Source organism: Artibeus jamaicensis, unplaced genomic scaffold (assembly GCF_021234435.1).
Source record: "Artibeus jamaicensis isolate MK-2021 breed Jamaican fruit bat unplaced genomic scaffold, CSHL_Jam_final scaffold_847, whole genome shotgun sequence".
NCBI lineage: Eukaryota > Metazoa > Chordata > Mammalia > Chiroptera > Phyllostomidae > Artibeus > Artibeus jamaicensis.
This window is the reverse complement of record NW_026522057.1, coordinates 824,397-843,754: the sequence shown is the minus strand read 5'-3', so window position 1 is coordinate 843,754 and position 19,358 is coordinate 824,397. Positions and strand designations below refer to the sequence as shown.

The 19,358-nt window shown below is 41.5% G+C and overlaps 1 pseudogene; it reads right to left on the bottom strand.

Annotated features, from left to right (window-relative positions):
• Window positions 1-7,770: 7,770 nt before the first annotated feature.
• Window positions 7,771-8,316, bottom strand: LOC119052486 (ferritin heavy chain-like; annotated as a pseudogene).
• Window positions 8,317-19,358: the final 11,042 nt, after the last annotated feature.

Genomic DNA, 19,358 nt, shown 5'->3' with positions numbered 1-19,358 from the left:
ATCTTAGGGTGGAGCACAGCCTTTTTATGTTCTAAACAGTTCCTAGGTGATTCTAATATGCAGCTGAGGATGAGAATCACTGTTCTAGAATAAGAGTCTTGAAGGCTTTGGAGTTTAAAAAATAAAAAGGTGGCTTTGATAATAGGGCATAAAAGGCATACATAAAGGACAGTATATTACAAACCGATTGTATGTACCTCATCAGTAAAATATTTTGAATGTCTTCTGAATATATGTATATTTATTTTTGTGTAAATTATATATAACAAACTATAAAATTAAAAGATGGTATAAATATGACATAAACTGTATTTCTAAAATAGTTTTTATTTTCCTTTTAATGGTATAAAGAACACTTTTACTGCTTTCTATTGAGAGTAATGAGACAGACTGGGTTTTATTCTTAAATATCTTGTAAAACAGTAATTTGAAGATCCAGGTGTAGGTTTAATTTATTCCTATGTTTGATTGAATGGATATTATAGTTTAAAAATATAATTCAGAAAAAAGTTTTGTGTATCCTTGCAGTCCTGACACTAAAAAATGCAAATAACTAACCGTATTAGCTACCTATTGCTATTAAGCCGTAATAGCATGAACTTAGTGGCTTAAAAACAACACACATTTATTGTCTTGAGGTCTCAGAGAATCAGGAATCTGGCGATGGCTTAGTTGGATCCTTTGCTTCAGGGTTTCCCGAAGTTATAATCAGCTGTTTACCAAAGCTGCCATCTCATCTGAGACTTGACTGAATAAGAATTGGCTTCCAGGCTCATGTGGTTGTTGGCACTCTTCAGTTTCTTACAGGCTACAGGTTGAGGACCTGTTTTTCACTGGATGTCAACAGGAAACCACCCTCAGCTCCACACAGTGTCCTTCTCTGTGGTAGTGCACAACACGGCAGGTTTTTTTTCTTCCAATCTAGAAAAAGAGAGACAGGTTCTCCTAGAAAGATAGTTAGATCTTGTGTAATATAGTCACATACAGATAACCACATATGTGCAGTCACCTTTGCTGTATTCTGCTCCCGAGAATCAAGTCAGGAGTCTCACACATTCAAAGTGTGAAGCAGGGATAATGGAGAACAAACACCCTGGAGCCTGCCCACCACACTTCCTAAATACCTGAGTACATAAGTGAAGGAGGGAAAAGGGAAAGCTATTTTTCACGGGAATAGGCCAACTAAAAAGTGTAGAAGGAATGATAAATAGTCAGGAAATCACTATTCTCAACTATCATGGCAGTAGATAATATAAATAAGAATAATTGATGGATGCTAAAACCAAGGAATAAAAATGTGTTGGAGAACACAATATTTACATTAATAGCAAAGTATCTCCTCATAGACTTTCTTTTCCAACCATAATTTACCCTTCAGCATAAAACATGGAAAAGTTTGGACCGAAAATTTGAAACAATACATTTCAAATGTTGGAAAGCAGGCAGAAAAAAAAAAGTGATTCTTGAGAGAAGGGAAACAAATAAGGTGAGGCCCATAATTGTCCCAGCTTACTACACAGAGAGAAGTTTCCGCCACAGTTCAAGGAGGGAGAGCTCAGGGTCCAGCATTTGCTGAGTTGAAGAGACAACGTTGAGAACTCAAGGAGGCCAAGGTGGATAGAATTTGCAAGGTAAAGTATCAGAGAGAAGAAAGCAATGCAGAGAAGAGAGAGCACTTTGGAGATCTTCAGAAGACTCCCCTCACATCTTCATCTGGGTACTGATCAGTACATAAGTGGAAGAAAACTATCCAAGTCTTGGGAAAGTAGGTGGAAAAATCCTGGTCTCACATAGGCTGGAAACATTTCATGTCCCGAGTCAGAGTAGGTCATCAGGTTGAATAATGCCTCAGTTGTGTAGCGAAATTATAGCTACACTGAAAGCTGTTTTGGTCTTGAAAGAATCAAACTCTTTTTTGGCTCAAAGCTCACAAATATTTATAGAAATACAAAAATATCCAGCACCCAACAATTGACAAAGTATGGCATTCAATAAAAAATTATCAGTCATACAAAGAAGTAAAGAATATAAACTATGATGAGGAAAAAATCAATCAGTAGACAACAGATCCAGAAATGACACAGATGATAGAATTAATAGATAAGAACATTAAAATTATTATTATTGTTTTAAAAGATTTTATTTATTTATTTTTAGAGAGAGGGGAAGGGAGAGAGAAAGAAAGGGAGAAAAACATCAATGTGTGGTTGCCTCTCATATGGCCTCCACTGGGGATCTTGACCGCAACCCAGGCATGTGTCTGACTGGGAATTGAACTGGTGACCCTTTGGTTTGCAGCCCATGCTCAATCCACTGAGCTACACCAGCTAGGGCTCTAAAATTATTTTAACTACATTTCATATGTTCAAAAAAGTAGAAGGAAGCATGCATGAACATATTGAACAGAAACATGAAAGATATAAGAAAAAGTCTGAGAAAAAGCTTCTAGAGGAAAAAAAAGAATGAAATGATAAATATATTGGATGGTAATAACAGCAGATTAGATATTGCAGATCAGTTCACCTGAAGACAAAGCAATAGGAACTAGCCAAAATGAAATAGAACAGGCTGGAAAAATAATGGCCAGAAGAACAAGTTTGAGCTCACAAGGCTAGACTGAAACCTGTATCAGTTCTCATCATCTCTAACCTTGATGGCATGTATATCCTGCAGAAGCCTTGAACAATACTATCAACAAACTTGACCTAATTGACATTTATAGAACACTATACTCAGAATAGATATTGTTTTCAAATGCACATAGGACATTTACCAAGATAGATTATGAGACATTCTGCTCCCAGGTACCCTCTAATTCAGTTCATACAGGGTTCCCTGGGTGGATTGGCAGGAAAGGCATGTGGCTGAACTGAGGACCTTATCTGTTTGAGGACAAACAAGTTCTTGGGCTTTATAGGGCCCAACGAAGTGGACCCTCATTTTTCCAGAGGCCTCTACAGTATATGTATTCAGGAAGGGAACACCAAGGAGACCAATTTAGGAAGGGAACAGAAGAGACAGAATTTTCTAGTTGGGGTGACGGAGTGAAATTGCAGTTCCAGATATGTTACTAACTAGTTATATGATCACAGGAAAATTACTTCAGCTCTAAACCTACATAACTTCATCTATAAAATGCATATGACAATGTCCCCAAAGGGCCCATATAAGGCTCAAATGAGACAATACAGTTAAAGGGCCTCATAAACTATTTGTCCCTGTACAAACACACACCATTGTTATTGTAAGGATGATTGCTTCCTGTATGGCCAAAGTGGCTAGTGGATTTCCTGCACATGGAGCATGCAACTGCTCAGACTCAGGCTGTTGTGTTGGGTCCCAGGGAAGCCAAGCAGAATTTCTGCCTTCATCCAAACAGTTTATTTTATTTTGTAACTTGGCCCTGCTTCAGCTTGGGCTGGCATTGAACAGAGATTGTGCAGGAAGTTCTGCCTGGCCAATTTGGGCCAGTCCAATAATTGGTTGGAAAATCATTATCTAGATTTAGTATATCATAGAAAAAGGGCTTCTCAGTTCTTGTTTCTTGGCTTCAGTTTTTGAGCTGTCCCATTCCACTCCTGACCTTACCTTTTTCTGCTTCCTCCATTTCCTGACCCTACTTCCCCCTACTCATGCTCATAGACATGCTCTTTAGACTCTGGCCTGGGCTGTGCCTGTCTGGATTATCAATCATCTATTTAGCGCACCACTTAGTCTCTTTGCAGTTAGCCCCAAGAGTAAGGGCTGCCTGAATAATTTGCCTCTTTAATTTCCCAGATTCAGGATCATAGGACAGCTTTGAAGGAGAGACCACAGTGTTTGATGCAAGTTACAGAAGAGAATGGGGCCATATTGGTACCTCTGCTCAACTCCCACAGACATACAAACACTAACATGTGCACATTCTATGTATGCATTGTGGACACACACAGAGACACACATACTGATGTCATCACACACATGCACAAATACATACTGACATAAATAGCTTAGGTCAGAAGGTCTAGGTGGGGTAGGGAAAGTGATTGGCTGATTCCCTTTTATTCCCAAAACTCTGAGGCAGACATGTGAAAACTTTATGTAAAGAAGGACTTGGAATTCTGAGAGATGTGCCCTTTCTGTCTTTGATGACCCTTTCCATCAAGTGAGATAAAATAAAGTAACAAAAGTTGCCTTGTATAGAATTTGCCTCTGTGTTCAATATGGCACTTTTGTATATGCCATCTCATGGAAGCTCACCACAGCTCTATGCAACTGGAATATGGGTTCGAAAGAAGCCATCTTAATATGCTCAGCCCCCAGTGGCCATGAAGGATCTCAGTGCCCCTCACAAATCTCCCCAGGTACTCTAAGGAATACTCAGAGGTATATCACAGGAATTGAGAGAAAATTGTTTATATTCTTATGCTTCAGCCATCTCTTTAAGGAACCTTCCTATTGCCTGGTGCCCTCCACCAGAATTCTCCAGCAGACATAAGCATCCTCCATCTCTAACCTTGGCACTGTTGTTTATAGTAGAGAAAGGGAAAGAGGGGAATTATCAGCTCCCCAAATTTGTTACTAGGGCAACAAAGCTTCTCCAATCCGCCCCAAGTCTCCCAAAGATTTGATGCATACCATGCTCCAGCCTTTGGCAGCAGATGCTTTTGGTTCCTGCTTTTACCCTGTGGGTATTGTCATGTAAGTACTCACTAACAGACTTACAGCTACCTGCATCTGTATCTCTGCCTGAAGATCACTCAGGCCATGCATGTGGCAGGCTGGGTGCACAGTGACAGAGGTGGTGATGGAAAAATTAATATCCCCTGGAGCGGTTCTCAACCAATGACTGATGGGAACTGGTACATATATGCTCCAGTTCCTTGCCCTTAATATGAAATAATTCTGAGACCTGTATTCCACATAATTTCTCTGTGGGATTAAGCTCTAGCCACCTATAGTGATGGCTGGCTTGATAATTTGTTCTTTTTTGAAATATTTTATTGATTATGCTATTACAGTTGTCTCTGTTTTTTCTTCCTTTAATCTCTCCCTTCTTCCCCTGTACCCTCCTCCCATAATTATTCTCCCACCTTAGTTCTTGTCAATGGGTCATACATAGAAGTTCTTTGGCTTCTCCATTTCCCATACTGTTCTTAACCTTACCGCTGTCTATTTTGTACCTACTATTTATGCTTCTTATTCCCTGTACCTTTTCCCCCATTCTCCCCCTCCATGCTGATAACCCTCCATGTGATCTCCACTTCTGTGATTCTGTTCCTGTTTTAGTTGTTTGCTTAGTTTGTTTTTGTTTCTGTTTTTAGTTGCTGATAGTTGTGAGTTTGTTGTCATTTTTCTGTTCATATTTTTGGTCATCTTTTTCTTAGATAAGTCCCTTTAACATTTCATATAATAAGGGCTTGGTGATGATGAACTCTTTTAACTTTGCCTTGTCTGGGAAGCACTTTATCTGCTTTTCCATTCTAAATGATAGCTTGGCTAGAAAGAGTAATCTTCATTGTAGGTCCTTGCTTTTCATCACCTTGAATAATTCTTGCCAGTCCCTTCTTTGCCTGCAAGGTTTCTTTTGAGAAATCAGCTGATAGTCTTATGGAAACTCCTTTATAGGTAACTCTCTGCCTTTCTCTTGCTACTTTTAAGATTCTCTCTTTATCTTTAACCTTTGGCATATTAATTATGATGTATCTTGGTGTGTTTCTCTTTGGGTCCAACTTTTTGAACCCTCTCAGCTTCCTGAATTTGTTTGTTTGTTTCCTTCACCAAATTAGGCAAGTTTTCTTTCCTTATTTTTTCAAATAAGTTTTCAATTTCCTGCTCTTCCTCTTCTCCCCTTGAATTCCTATGATTCAGATACGGGAATGTTTGGAGATGTTTCAGAGTCTTCTTATACTATCCTCATTTTTCAAATTCTTGTTTCTTCTTTCTGTTCTGGTTGAATATTTATTTCTTCCTTATGTTTCAAGTCATTGATTTGAATCCCATTTCCTTCCCTTCACTGTTGGTTCCCTGTAGATTTTTCTTTTTTAAAGTTTTTTTCCCTTACTTATTTTTTATAGAGAGGGGAAGAAAGGGGGAAGAGGGAGAGAGGGAGAGAGAAGCATTGGTTGCTTCTCACATGGCCCTCCAGCTGGGGACTTGGCCCACAACTCAGCATGTGCCCTGACTGGGAATCGAACTGGTGACCTTTTGGTTCATAGGCCCATGCTTGGTCCACTGAGCCACACCAGCCAGGGCTAGATTTTTCTTTATTTCACTTAGTATAAGCTTCATTTCTTCTTTTATGTTGTTGCCATATTCAGGGAGTTCTTTGAGCATCTTGATCACCAGTGTTTTGATCTCTGCATCTGGTAGTTGGCTATGTCTATTTCGTTTCATTCTTTTTTCTGGGGTTTTATTCTATTCTTTCATTTGGGCCATATTTCTTTGTCACTTCAATTTGGCAGCCTCCCTGTGTTTGTTTCTGTGTGTTATGTAGAGCTGCTTTGACTCTCTGTAAAAGGCACCTGTAAATTGCGTGGGGCAGAGCCTTCGGTAATTGCCATGGCAGGGCCACACGCTTCACCTCTTTGTGACTCTGTGAGGGGAGGGTTTGGAGAAGGGACTATGCCACTGACTGGCTTCTGGGAGTTTGCTTGGCACTCATTCCATTTCCAGTCACTTCACCTACTCCTCACATATGATTGGTGCCCTTCCCACTGTTGCCCTGGTGTTATATCCCAGAATGGGTGGGTTTGCATACATTTTAAGACTGTGCAGGCTCTTTAAGTTTTCTGAAAATCCAGCAGTTTCTTCTGCTGTCCCCAACCCCCACTGGTTTTTTCAGCCTGAAGTTGTGGGGATTTATCTTCCTAGTGCTGGAACCCTGGGCTGTGCAGTCTTTCTAGGGGCTGGGATCATTTGCTCCCAAGGTATCCATCCTGATTTTTATCCACCATATGTGAATTCAGGACCACCCGTGCCCATCCTGCTGCCGCCACTGCCTCTCTGTGCTACATGGCACCTTCAACCCTTTGCCCCATCTTGGTGTCTCCACCACCCTACCCTTCTAGATGTATTTGCCTTCTTTAAACTCTTGGCTGTAGGACTTCCATGCAGTTTGATTTTCTGACAATTCTGTGTGTTATTTGTTTTGAGATTTAGTGGTAATTCTTTTTTGTGGTTGCTCGAGGAGGCAAAGAGTTTCTATCTATGCCTCCACTTGACCTGGAATTGCTGGAGTGATTATTACTTTCCAAACTTGCTGCCTCTATCAGTATATCTATTTAATACAAAATATAATTCCAATTTATGTATAAGCAATAGAGATTTACACAAGGTGAGACCTCAATCAGATACCTGCTTTTTCTTTCTTGGCCCAGCCTCTCTGCCAGCTCAGTATACAATGGCCACTGGCTACTCTGGTTACTACATTTTACTTGCTGGTAGGTTTACCTCAGTTTCCCCTCACTATCACTGACCAAATGTCTGGATTTTCTAAGCAAAACTGCAATAATCTCAGCATTTCTGCCTATTTAGACTTTTTTTTTTTTTATCCCAAGGCTGTTGGGAAGATTTTGTCTTGTAGCACATGAAGTAATCTACCCTTTTCTACCCTTATGAGGTATTGTTGAGGGTACCAAATTACTTTATTTGAATGAATGGTACAAATGAAAGACATAAGTGGATGATTCTGTACAAATTGTAGAAAAGGTAAAGGTGATTCCCATATGCACGTACTGGTTTGGTGACTGGGGAAGTCACTCCTGTGGCTGTAAGGAGGCAGCCTAAGGTTTAGCTCTTTTTACTGTCTCCCAGAGTGTGCTTGCCAAAGAGATCCTCTGCCATGCCAGATTCAGGGGCCACCACCCTGTGCAGGTTAATTGTGTGATCACCCAATTCTTTGATGAATTTCACCTGCTCATCCAGGTCATGAGTCTCAATGAAGTCACATAAATGAGGGTCATTTTTCAGTGGTCAGTTTGCACAAGCACAGTACTGACTGATTCACACTTTTTTCCCCAAGTGTAATGCATACTCTCTTGCATTCAGCCCATTCTCCCAGTCATCACAGTCTGGTTTCTTGATATCCTGAAGGAAGATTTGGCCACTTCATTGGTTCTGCAGCTTCATTAGTTTCTCAGCCCATTCCTTCTCCTCATGAGATTGGTGACGAAAATATTTAGCAAAGTTCTTCAAAACTACATCATCGTGGTCAAAGTAGTAAGACACAGACAGGTAGATGTAGGAAGTGTAGAGTTCCAGGTTGATCTGGTAGTTGATGGTGGGCTCTGAGTCCTGGTGGTAATTTTGGTGCACCTGCAAGGTGGACATGGTCATCGGCTGAGGATGGGTGGCTTTGTAGTGCACTGGAGTGGTGGCAAGGACCTTGGGGAGGTCCGAGGGTGCCATAAGTAGGTAGCAGAATGATGGATTTGGGTGGCTGGCTGGGATTGGGGTTGAGTGCAGGGTTCCATTCAAGCACTGTTGAAGCAGGAAACTATGGCAATTCTTGGTGAAGACTGTGTCCTTATAAGGTTGTGACAGGTTGAAGGTTTCACCCAAAAAGACATGGCTGGTCAACTAGTGCTATTTGTACCCCTGTCACACAGCAAAGACAGGCTTGAGAGTTCATACTGAGTTCTAGAGAGATACTAGAGAGTGCTATTGGCCCCATTTAAAAGCACCTGGGACCTCTTAACTGTTACAAGCATTATTACTTAGAATGTATTGTAACTGAGGAGTAGCTTACTCAAACCTGGGGAAATTGAGTTTATCACTTTCTCTGACAACAGAACAGAGTAGAGGAAGTGCCCTATATATTTTGTAACTGAGTCTGAAAGAAGACACTTGGAAACCACACCTGGTAAGTCATACCTGCTTTGTTCAGTGTTCTGCAGACCTGGGATTCAGGAAGAGTCTGAAACTGCTCAATAGAAAGCTTCATCAGGTCAGATGAAGACACTGTAGGTCTTCTCATCTTCCTCCTCCCCCGCCTCTTCCTCCTCCCCACCCAAGGATATATTTATTGATTTTAGAGAGAGAGGAAAGGAAAGAAAAAGAAACACTGGTGTGAGAGAGAAACAGCAATCCATTGCCTCCTATAACAGTTCCAACCAGGGAGTGAACCCAGAACCTAGGTATGTGCCCTGACTGGGGATTCAACCCACAACCTTTTAGTGTATGGTATTATGCTTCAACTAACTTAGCCACCCAGCCAGGGCCCAACCCCCTGAAGGTCTTCTATTCTTAAGTTTTTAAGGTGCCCAGCATAGTTCTGATACATAGCAGGTGTTTAATAAATTTTTTTTTGATGAAATGAATGAGTGAATTTCAATTGCAGGTCTCTTTTGAAAAGTGAATGAAGAAAACAGCTGGAGGAGGAGTGAGTTTGAAGGTCAAGTCATCATTTAATGAAGGAGGACTGGGAATTAAGTAAGACAAAACAAATAAGGTGTGACTGTGTTTTGGTCTCAAAACAACCCAGTTGCTTGGGGACTGATATGGATTCTGCCTGGACCTGAAACTTCTTATCTGAAGACCTAGTAGTGGGAGGAGTTTCACCCAGATGTGCTGACTATCCAGTTCTCTGGATTATTTCAGACTAGACCCAGTATTCAATGCTTGGCTAAAAAAACATGTTCTATAAGGAAGCACAACACAACTACACAGAACAAGAAGAAGAAAAAAGAATTAAAAAAAATGAGGATAGTATAAACAGCCTCTGGGACAACTTTAAGAGGTCCAATATTTGCCTAATAGGGGTGCCAGAAGGAGAAGAGAAAAAGCAGGAAACTGGAAATCTATCTGAAAAAATAGTGAAAAAACTTCCCTAATTTGGTGAAGGAAATAGACATGCAATAGACATGCAATAGACTTCTGCAAGTCCAGGAAGCACAGAGAGTCCCAATTACCATGGATGCAAAGAGGCCTACTTCAAGACACATTATTATTAAAAGGCCAAGGGTTAAAGATAAAGAGAGACTCTGAAAAGCAGCAAGAGAACAGAAGTTAGTTACTGGAAGGGTGCCAGATTAGGGGGTGAGGGGAGAATGGGTAAAAATGTAAGGGATTAAGTAGTAAAAATAGGTAGTTACTGAATAGCCATGGGGATGCAAAGTACAATATAGAAAATGGAGTAGCCAAAGAACTTATACTCATGACCCATGGACATGAACAATGGTGGGGGGATTGCTTGAGGGAGTAGGAGATGCTTGGTGGAAGGGGGGCAGAGGAGGAAAAATTAGGACAACTGTAATAGCACAATAAAATATAATTAATAAAATAAAAAAATAAAAAAGCATGTTCTCTCTCAACTAGAAATCTGAAAAGGCCTCTTAGAAGATTTTTGACTCCATCCCCTTAGGGCACAAGAAGGCAGTCCTTACAGTACAGTGTTAGAGGAGAGACTCCCAAGGCAGACAATTGTTCTGATCCTTTTTATCCTGATAATTAAATCTTTTTGTCCAAATCTTGGTTGTCCATTTCCCTTCTTTGAGTAACAAAACTTGTTTCTTTTGTCATGTGACACATAACACATCCATTGCCTGTCATAGTAGTCCATCTGCCTGGTTCAGTAGTTGACCCATAGGGGACATGTGACCAAAGTAGAGCTAATCAGAATCATTTCTTGGCTTAATCTATAAATTGTGGGAGAGAAGCCCTCTTTCTTTTTGGCGGCAGGTTCTTATTTAAGATAATGTAAGCTTGGAAATGCTGGCTACCATCTTTCTTACAGCACAGAGAGGCTGACAGCTATAGGCAAGAAACCAAGAGAATGAGAGTACTGAATAATACTAATGCCTCGTACTTAGTAGGTACTTAGAAAATGTTAGTTTCCCTTCAACCATAAGCCTCATAAATTCAGTCCTCAGTCAAAAATCTTTTTGCTCGTTAGCTTTTCAGATAACAAATGGTCCTTCTTGGGCCCCTACTCTGCCTATAGTCTCTAGTTTTTAATTCTCTTCAGCCAGGGAGCTCTGATGAAATATTGGCAGAGATAGTCTAGTAGAGGAGTTTCATAGAACTGAAGACACAGAGATGAATAAGAAAGACATAGTTTGTGTCCTCAAGGAGTTGTTACTTTGTGAAGGAAAAAGACACTAGCACAGACAATAATAACACAATATACTAAATACAATGATGGAATTGTGCACTGGAAGCTGTAGGTGAGAGGAGTGAAACATGCAGAGAGACACTGGTCAGGGGAATGAAACTTCAGTCTTCACAGTTGCATGGTCCATCTGCAAGACAATACAGCTAAATTCTCTAGGTAGCTGGATCTTGTACCACATACACCCAGCTTCTGAGCTACAGTACAGATTGCCACAGTGTTGACTCCTGCTAATGGGGACTTCTGAACTTGCTCTACAAACACTTACTTTCCAGAAGACAGAGCTGGGAGACCTGGACAGCCTGGAACTTCTATTCGAACATAGCTCTTAGGGAGGACAGGAGGATGGAAGAACTGCTGGCAAGAGGGAGGGGAACCAGGCAGGAGCCAGTAGTGGCTGGCCAGCAGGCATTGGCAGCCTGGAAGAAATGCAGATATTTGCATAACAGCTCCTGGGGCCCTATCTATTCATCCATCCACTAGAAAGCCTTACCCCTCAGCCCTGTTGGGGAGAATTTTCACGACCGCACCAAGGAGAGGCTCCCAAGGCAGTGGCTCTGCTCTATCCAGAAGTGTTAGTCCATAAACACCTAAGAAAATGCTCAACCCACTAGTGATTAAAAAAAAAAAAAAAGAAAAAGACTTCCGGCCAAGATTGAGGCATAGGTGGAAATACTGTGCCTCCTTGCACAACCAAATTTAAGGACAACAAAGATTTAGAAACAAAAACACAACCAGAACACACAGAAAATTAAACTGTACATAAGTCCTAAAACAAACCATTCATCCAGACCGGTAAGAAGGGTGGAGTCTGTGGCCAGCAGAGAGGGGTTGGGGCAGGAAAAAGCAGTGGTTGATGACCTGGGTGTGGGGCGGAAATGAGCAGACCCAGTGAGGTGCACAAGGCAGCTGGCTGACCCAGGACACACATTTGTGCTCAGATAAACCAGGCAAAACAAGGGCAGTGAGACAGACCATGCAACCCAGGGCCCCGGCAATGGGAAATAAAACCTAAAAGCACCAGTTGAAAACACTTGTGGGTGTTGAGGTGCCAGGAGAGACTCCCAATCTCACAGCAGAGTTCACTGGAGAGACCTACAGGGTCCTAGAACATACACAAGCCTACCCACCTGGAAACCAGCACCAGAAGGGCCTAATTTCCTTGTGGGAAACAGCAGAGGGGACTGAAATCCGAGAGAGAGTGGAGCGAGCACCATTGTTTTATCTTGGACCCTATCCCCATATACAGTGTCATAACCCAGTCACTGGGTTGCCCCACCCCAGTGAATACCTAAGGCTCCGCCCCACATACATACAGGTGTAACCATACCAAAAAATTATGGCTTAAAAGGGAAGAACAAATCAAAGACCCAGAGCCAATATTTCTAAGCGACCAACAAATAGCCAACCTATCAGATGCACAGTTCAAAACACTGGTGATCAGGATGCTCACAGAACTGATTGATTTTAGTCACAAATTAGAGGAACAAATGAAGGCTAAACTAATTGAAATGAAGGGAAATGCACAGGAAAGCAATAGTAATGGAAAGGAAACTGGGGCTCAAATCAAAGGAGTGGACCAGAAGGAGGATAAAAATGACCAACCAGAAAAAAATGAAGAAACAAGAATTCAAAAAAATGAGGAGAGGCTTAGGAACCTTCAGGACATCTTTAAACGTTCCAACATCTGAATTATAAGGGTACCAGAAGGGGAAGAGGAAGAGCAACAAGTGGAAAATTTATTTGAACAAATAATAAAGGAGAACTTCCCCAATCTGGCAAAGGCAATAGACTTCCAGGAAATCCAGAAAGCTCAGAGAGTCCCAAAGAAGTTGGACCCAAGTAAGAACACACCAAGGCACATCACAATTACATTACCCAAGATTGAAATGAAGGAGAGAATTCTAGAAGCAGCAAGAGATAAGGGGACTGTCACCTACAAAGGAGTTCCCATCAGACTGTCAGCTGATTTTTCAAAAGAGACCTTACAGGCAAGAAGGGGCTGGAAAGAAGTATTCCAAGTCATGAAAGTCAAGGACCTAATCCAAGATTGGTCTATCCAGCAAAGCTTTCATTTAGAATAGAAGGACAGATAAAGTGCTTCTCAGAAAAGGTCAAGTTCAAGGAGTTCATCATCACCAAGCCCTTAATATATGAAATGTTAAAGGAACTTATCTAAGAAAAAGAAGATAAAAAACATGTACAGTAAAATGACAGCAAACTCACAGTTATCAATAACCACACCTAAAACAAAAACAAAACCAAATAACTAGAAAAGGAACAGAACCACAGAAATGGAATTCACAGGGAGGGTTAGAAACAGGAGAGTGGAAGGAAGACAGAGGGGGAAAAGGTATAGAGAATAAGTAGCATAGATGGTAGGTAGAAAATAGACAGGGGGAGTGTAAGAATAGTATGGGAAATGTAGAAGCTAAAGAACTTATAAGTATGACACATAGACATGAACTAAAATGGGGGAATGTGGGTGGGAGAGGGTATGCCGGGTGGAGGTGAGTGAAGGGGGGAAAATGTGACAACTGTAGTAGCATAATCAATAAAATATATTTTAAAAAAGAATTTTTACTTACATACATTGCTGCCTCATACGAAATTGAACTTCTCTTAGTATGGAAGATAGAGGAACAGATATCAGATAGACAACTAACAGTAATATTTCCATGTTCACTTTTGCTTATCTAGTTGCGTTAGGTTTGGTCACTTGCAACCAGATAGATTTTGACTAATAGAGTCCTCATTGCCTCTCTCCTGGATTACTGTATTGGGGTCCTCACTAATGTCTCTGTCACCGATTTCCATTTTGCTTGGAATGATTATGCAAATGCAACCAGATGTCCTAAAGCACATCACTGAGCCTGGTTACTTTACCTGCTAATGCAGAGGTCAGCGAATTTTTGTTTATTTATTTATTTATTTATTTTAAAAGGTTTTATTTATTTATTTCAGAGAGAGGGGAAATAAATTATTTCAGAGGAAAAAGAAAGAAAGTGAGAGACACATATATTACTTGCTTCTTGCAAGCCCCCAACTGGGGACCTGGTGCACAACCCAGGCATGTGCCCTGACGGAATCAAACCGGCAATATTTCAGTCCACAGGCCAGCACTCAACCCACTGAGCCAACCAGCCAGGGCTGAACTTTTTCTTTCTTTTTTAAAAATTATTTTATTGTTGTTCAATTATAGTTGTCTGCATTTACCCCCCACCACTCTTTCTGAACTTTTCTTTAAAGGATCAGATAGTATATATTTTAGGCTTTGTGGGCCAAGAGGGGAAGCTAAGAACATTATGCAGGTGTTTATATAAGAACAGAGAAAACAAATTTCCACAAACTTTTTATTGAGAAAATTCAAAATATAATAATAATTGAGTACTTAAAAAAAAACTCATGAGGGGGCCAGTGATTCAGCAATCAGGAGACATAGTTGTTGTCTGGGCACTGTGCCAACTGAAAGGAACAAAGTTGAACCAACAAGCTAAATTGTCGTTCAAGAGCAAGGCTCATGGCTTCAAGTTCAAGGTAGCAGAGTAGGAATATCCTGATCTCACCTCCTCTCATTGACACTTAAACTACAACTACATATACAGCAACTGTCTCTGAGAACGACCTGAGGAAGGACTAGCAGGACAAATTTCTGCTAGTACAGATGTAAAGAAAAAGCCACATTGAGGTGCGTAGGAGGGACAAAGACTAAGTCTAGTCAGGACACTCCCTACCGCCCGTTTCCCCTGTGGTATCAACAGCATAGTTCTCCCCACCCCCAAGAACCAAAGGATCCGAGGCCCAGCCTGGGAGGCCTGCACCAGGAAGAGGAGCCCCATAATATCTGGCTTTGAAAACCAGCGGGGCTTACATCTTGGAGAGCCAAACGTCTATTGAAAACCAAGACTGAACTTTTTTCTGAGTCCTGGCACAGAGGAAGCAGTTTGAAAAGCAACTGAGTCATACATGAGGCTGATAACTCTAATTTTAGGGTGTGTGCTGCAAGGACAGGGGTCTGTAAATACTTTCTCCTGAGTCAGAAGTGTTAGTGGGTGCCTTTTTCTCCCCCTTTCTTCACCCTCCTTCCACCTAGTTCATCTGATGCTGAAAGATGCCATTTCTGACATTCTCCACAAACCTTGCTAACACTGTTCACCCTGCCCTGGCAGTTCCCTGAGGACCTACCCACCTGGCTCCCCTGCAAAGTGGCTGTTGCGCCTGGTAAGCAGCCTCAGTTGGCACCAGTACAAGGCAGTGTGTCTGCCACAGTTGCAGCCAGGTCTCACAGCTAGCTGAGCAAGGGACCAGACTCACCTGCCAGTGTATCCGTAGCAGTCATGGTCCCACCACAACAGGAGGCCACACCAGTCCATCCAGGCAACACCTGGAGCACCTGGCTCTGCTGACAAGAAGGGATTCCAACACTGAGCCCCGTAGGACACCTTCTAAAGACAGCCGTTTTTCTCTAAGACCAGGAGATGTAACTGAACTACCTAATGCATAGAAACAAACAAATGAATATGTTCCAAAAAACAAACAAAAAAAGAGAAAACCCCAGAAAAAGAACTAAGTGAAATGGAGGTAAGCTGTCTACTGGATAAAGAATTTAATAGTTATGAAGATGCTCATTAAATTCTGCAGGTAAGGGAATAAAATAATACTCATGAGAAGAATAGAATTCTTTTTTGATAGGCGATAACATTTTACTTAATTGGGGGTTCAAAATTTAGTGTTTTCTATCATTACATAGATTGCAAATGTTGCTCTGTGACATGGTCCTCACAATAATAGGCAGCAAGCAGATTTGGCCTGTGGTCTGTAGTTTGCCAGCCCGTGGCCCCGTGTCTGGAGTCTGCGCACTGAAGTTTGGTATTCAAAGGGTTTCCTAGACTTACTTACTGCCTTTCCATCTATATTGTCACTATTTCTATTCACATAATGCACTAGTGAAACTAAAATACCACTCACTGTAAACCACTTGCATTTCCCAAGTCCTCTCTTTCGTTCATGCTGTTCCATCCATCCTCTCTCAATATCAAGGTAGTTCAAGGTTTTGTACAAATGTCACCTCCTTTTTGAGGTGCTTCCTGAATGCACAGCTAGAACTGATCCTTCTCTTGAATCCTTACAAAGCAAATGTTGCCTATTTCTGATCACTTGTACATGTTTTATTTCTTATACTAGGCTCTGAGGTCCATTTTTGTGTCTCCTTCAGGATGTAGCAAGAATGGACATTCACCAGACGATGCTAGACTTTATGATGGAATACTGAGGGAGAATGATGCATATTAGGGGAGCTAGCCCCCTCGCTGGGATTCTGTAGAAAAACCATGTAGAAAAACTCTCATCTAACTCACTACTCTGGGAACTCTTCAGTCTCAATGCTCTTCATTCTTGCCTTTGATGGATGACTGAGTGGGACTAATTTTCATGGTCATACATGGTTTACACTATTTATGTTCATCTGTCAGGGTCTAGTCAGAGAAACAGGAGAAACAGAGCCCATGTCCATAGAAACAGGGAGCTAAGTACAAGCAGGTTGGAAGTGAAATAGGAGTTGGGGAAGCAGCTCAAAAATTAGCAGGAGCAGAAAACTTCTACCATCCCTAAGCTGGAGAATCAGAGGAGGAGGTGGTGCTTGTTAATGGAGACCATGAGCTAGGATCACTGAGTGGGAATTGAAACTACAGAGGGAAGAAGTGCCCTGGGGGAGCTAAGAAAAGAAGGAAGGGACTGGTGAGACCTGGGACCCTGAAAAAGACAGCCAATGTCGGAGATGCTGCCGGAAGCAGAGACCCCCAATATGCCTCCCATTAACCCAAAATAACCAGGTTAGAAAAATTTAGAAATATAACCTGCATGGTCTTTGCCAGTGTGACTCAGTTGGTTGGAGCATTATCTTTTACTTCAGAGGCTGTGGGTTCAGTTCCTGGTCAGTCGGCCTGTGGAGAGTGGCTGCCTGATATTTCTCTCTCATGTTCCTGTTTCTCTCTCTAGAATCAATAAAAAAATATTTTTAAGAAAAGAGCCCTGGCTGGTGTGGCTCAGTGGATTGCTTACCGGCCTGCGAACCGAGAGGTTAGTGGTTCAATTCCCAGTCAGGGCACATGCCTGGGTTGCAGGTCAGGTCCCCAGTTGAAGGCATGTGAGAGGCAACCAATCAGTTTATCTTTCACATATTGATGTTTCTCTCCCTCTCTCTCTTCCTTCCTTCCCCTCTCCTTAAAAGTAAATAAATAAAATCTTTAAAAGAGAGAGAGAGAGAGAAATATAACCTGAATGAGCTAATTCCCTGCAAGACAGGGCAAAGTAGAGGAGGGGCAAGATATGGATCTGAGACTAGCACAATTAATAATGGTTGAAGTTGCCCTGGCTGGTGTGGCTCATTGGATTGCGCACCAGCCTGCAAACTGAGAGATCACCGGTTTGATTCCCAGTCAGGGCATATGCCTGGGTTGCGGTCCAGGTCCCCAGTTGGGGGTGTTTGAGAGGCAACCACACACTGATGATTCTCTCCCTCTATTTGTTTTCCCCTTCCTTTCTCTCTCTTTAAAAATAAATAAATAAAATGTAAAAAAAAAAAACCAGCATAAATCGATACCCAGTTTCCTACCATCCTTTAAAAAAATGGTTTTGAAGTCTACAAAGATGTCTCCAAAACTATTTCGATTTTTAAAAATCTAACCTCAAAATTATAAAACTTTAACAACAAAATATGAGTGTCAGGATTAAATAGATTTTCTTATTTTATTTGCCATTGATTGCCATTATAGGCTACAATTTTATTTTTTAGATTTTATTTATTTTTAGAGAGAGAGGAAGGGAGGGAGAAAAAGGGAGAGAAACATCAGTGTATGGTTGCCTCTTGCATGCCCCCTACTGGGGGTCTGGCCTGCAACCCAGGCATGTACCCTGATTGGGAATCGAACCAGCAACCCTTTGGTTCACAGGCCAGCACTCAATCCACTGAGCCACACCAGCCAGAGCAGCAATAAAGTATTTTAAAATTAAAGTGTATCTACATTGTTTTTTTTAGACATAATGGTATTGAACACTTAATTGATTGCAGTATTGTGTAAACATAACTTTTATATGCACTGGGAAACCTCTGAAAATTAGTGTGGCATGCCTTATCCTGTGGGGTAGACTGTCCGTGGTGTGGCCACTGCTAGACTGCCAGCTAGATCCTGCCCAGAGCAGAGATGACTTCCCCAAAACGGTCTCAGAGACTGTCTGGTCAACCTTCCCCTATGCCCTGCAATGTGCTGTTCTGTGCTCGTTCCTGGAACAGACCATTGCCCCACCTCTGGGCAATCAAGTAAGTCGTTCTCTCCTTATCTGGGGAGGGTCATGCCCCAGTACCCCTTTCCAGCCTCCTTTGTCTTATAGGCCCCCTTGGCATCTGCCGTGTGGCACAGAGGATATCTATATCCTCTTACTGCCACTAGAGACACACCTTATGTGTAAATTTCCTTAATAAACTCATAATACAATGCCTGAGTTATCAGTCTCTTTATTGGTATACAACCTCTGAAAAAATTTAGGTAACAATTGAGATATTTGCTTTATTAGGGTGGTCTGGAACTGAACTAACAATATCTCTAAGGTATGCCTGTGTTCTTCTTATTTCTCATTCTTCTTATCCTGCTTTCTCAAAGTCCAAAGAAGCAGTCTGGCATCCATGGAACTCTCTTGACCAGGGGAAGACTCCAGGATGGGAGAGAAAGTTGCAAACATTTGCTTGTTAGTAATTTTTATTCTGCCACATCTACATCAGGCTGAGAGCATTTCCCGGACTTCAGGCCCATACCTTTGTCTCGTATATCTCATAGGTGCCACAAAATCAACATGTCCCAATATTGTGCTTTTTGTAATGTCCAGTGAATGATTTTTCAGTATTTCTTTTCCATGTAAGGGTAAATCCATACTTCGAGACTGTGTGAATAAATGAGCAAATGAAATTATGAAACCTGCTCTTCCTTTTGTATTTTTCTAGGGCAGTGAAAGACAATAGCATCCCCCTGGTTATTTAAGCCAGATTCCTGAAGATTATCCCTGACCCCTCCCATTTGCTCTTTTCCCTTATCTGGCTAATAATCATGAAGTCCTGTATATTCTACATCTTTAATATTTCTTCAGTCTGTACCTTTTGTCTAGTCCTCCTACTGTATGACTCTGACAAATACTTGATCAGTTTTACTTATTCTTTTGTAATAGACTCCTAAGTGGTTTCTGCTCTCCACTTTTATTCTCCTCCAATACATCTATT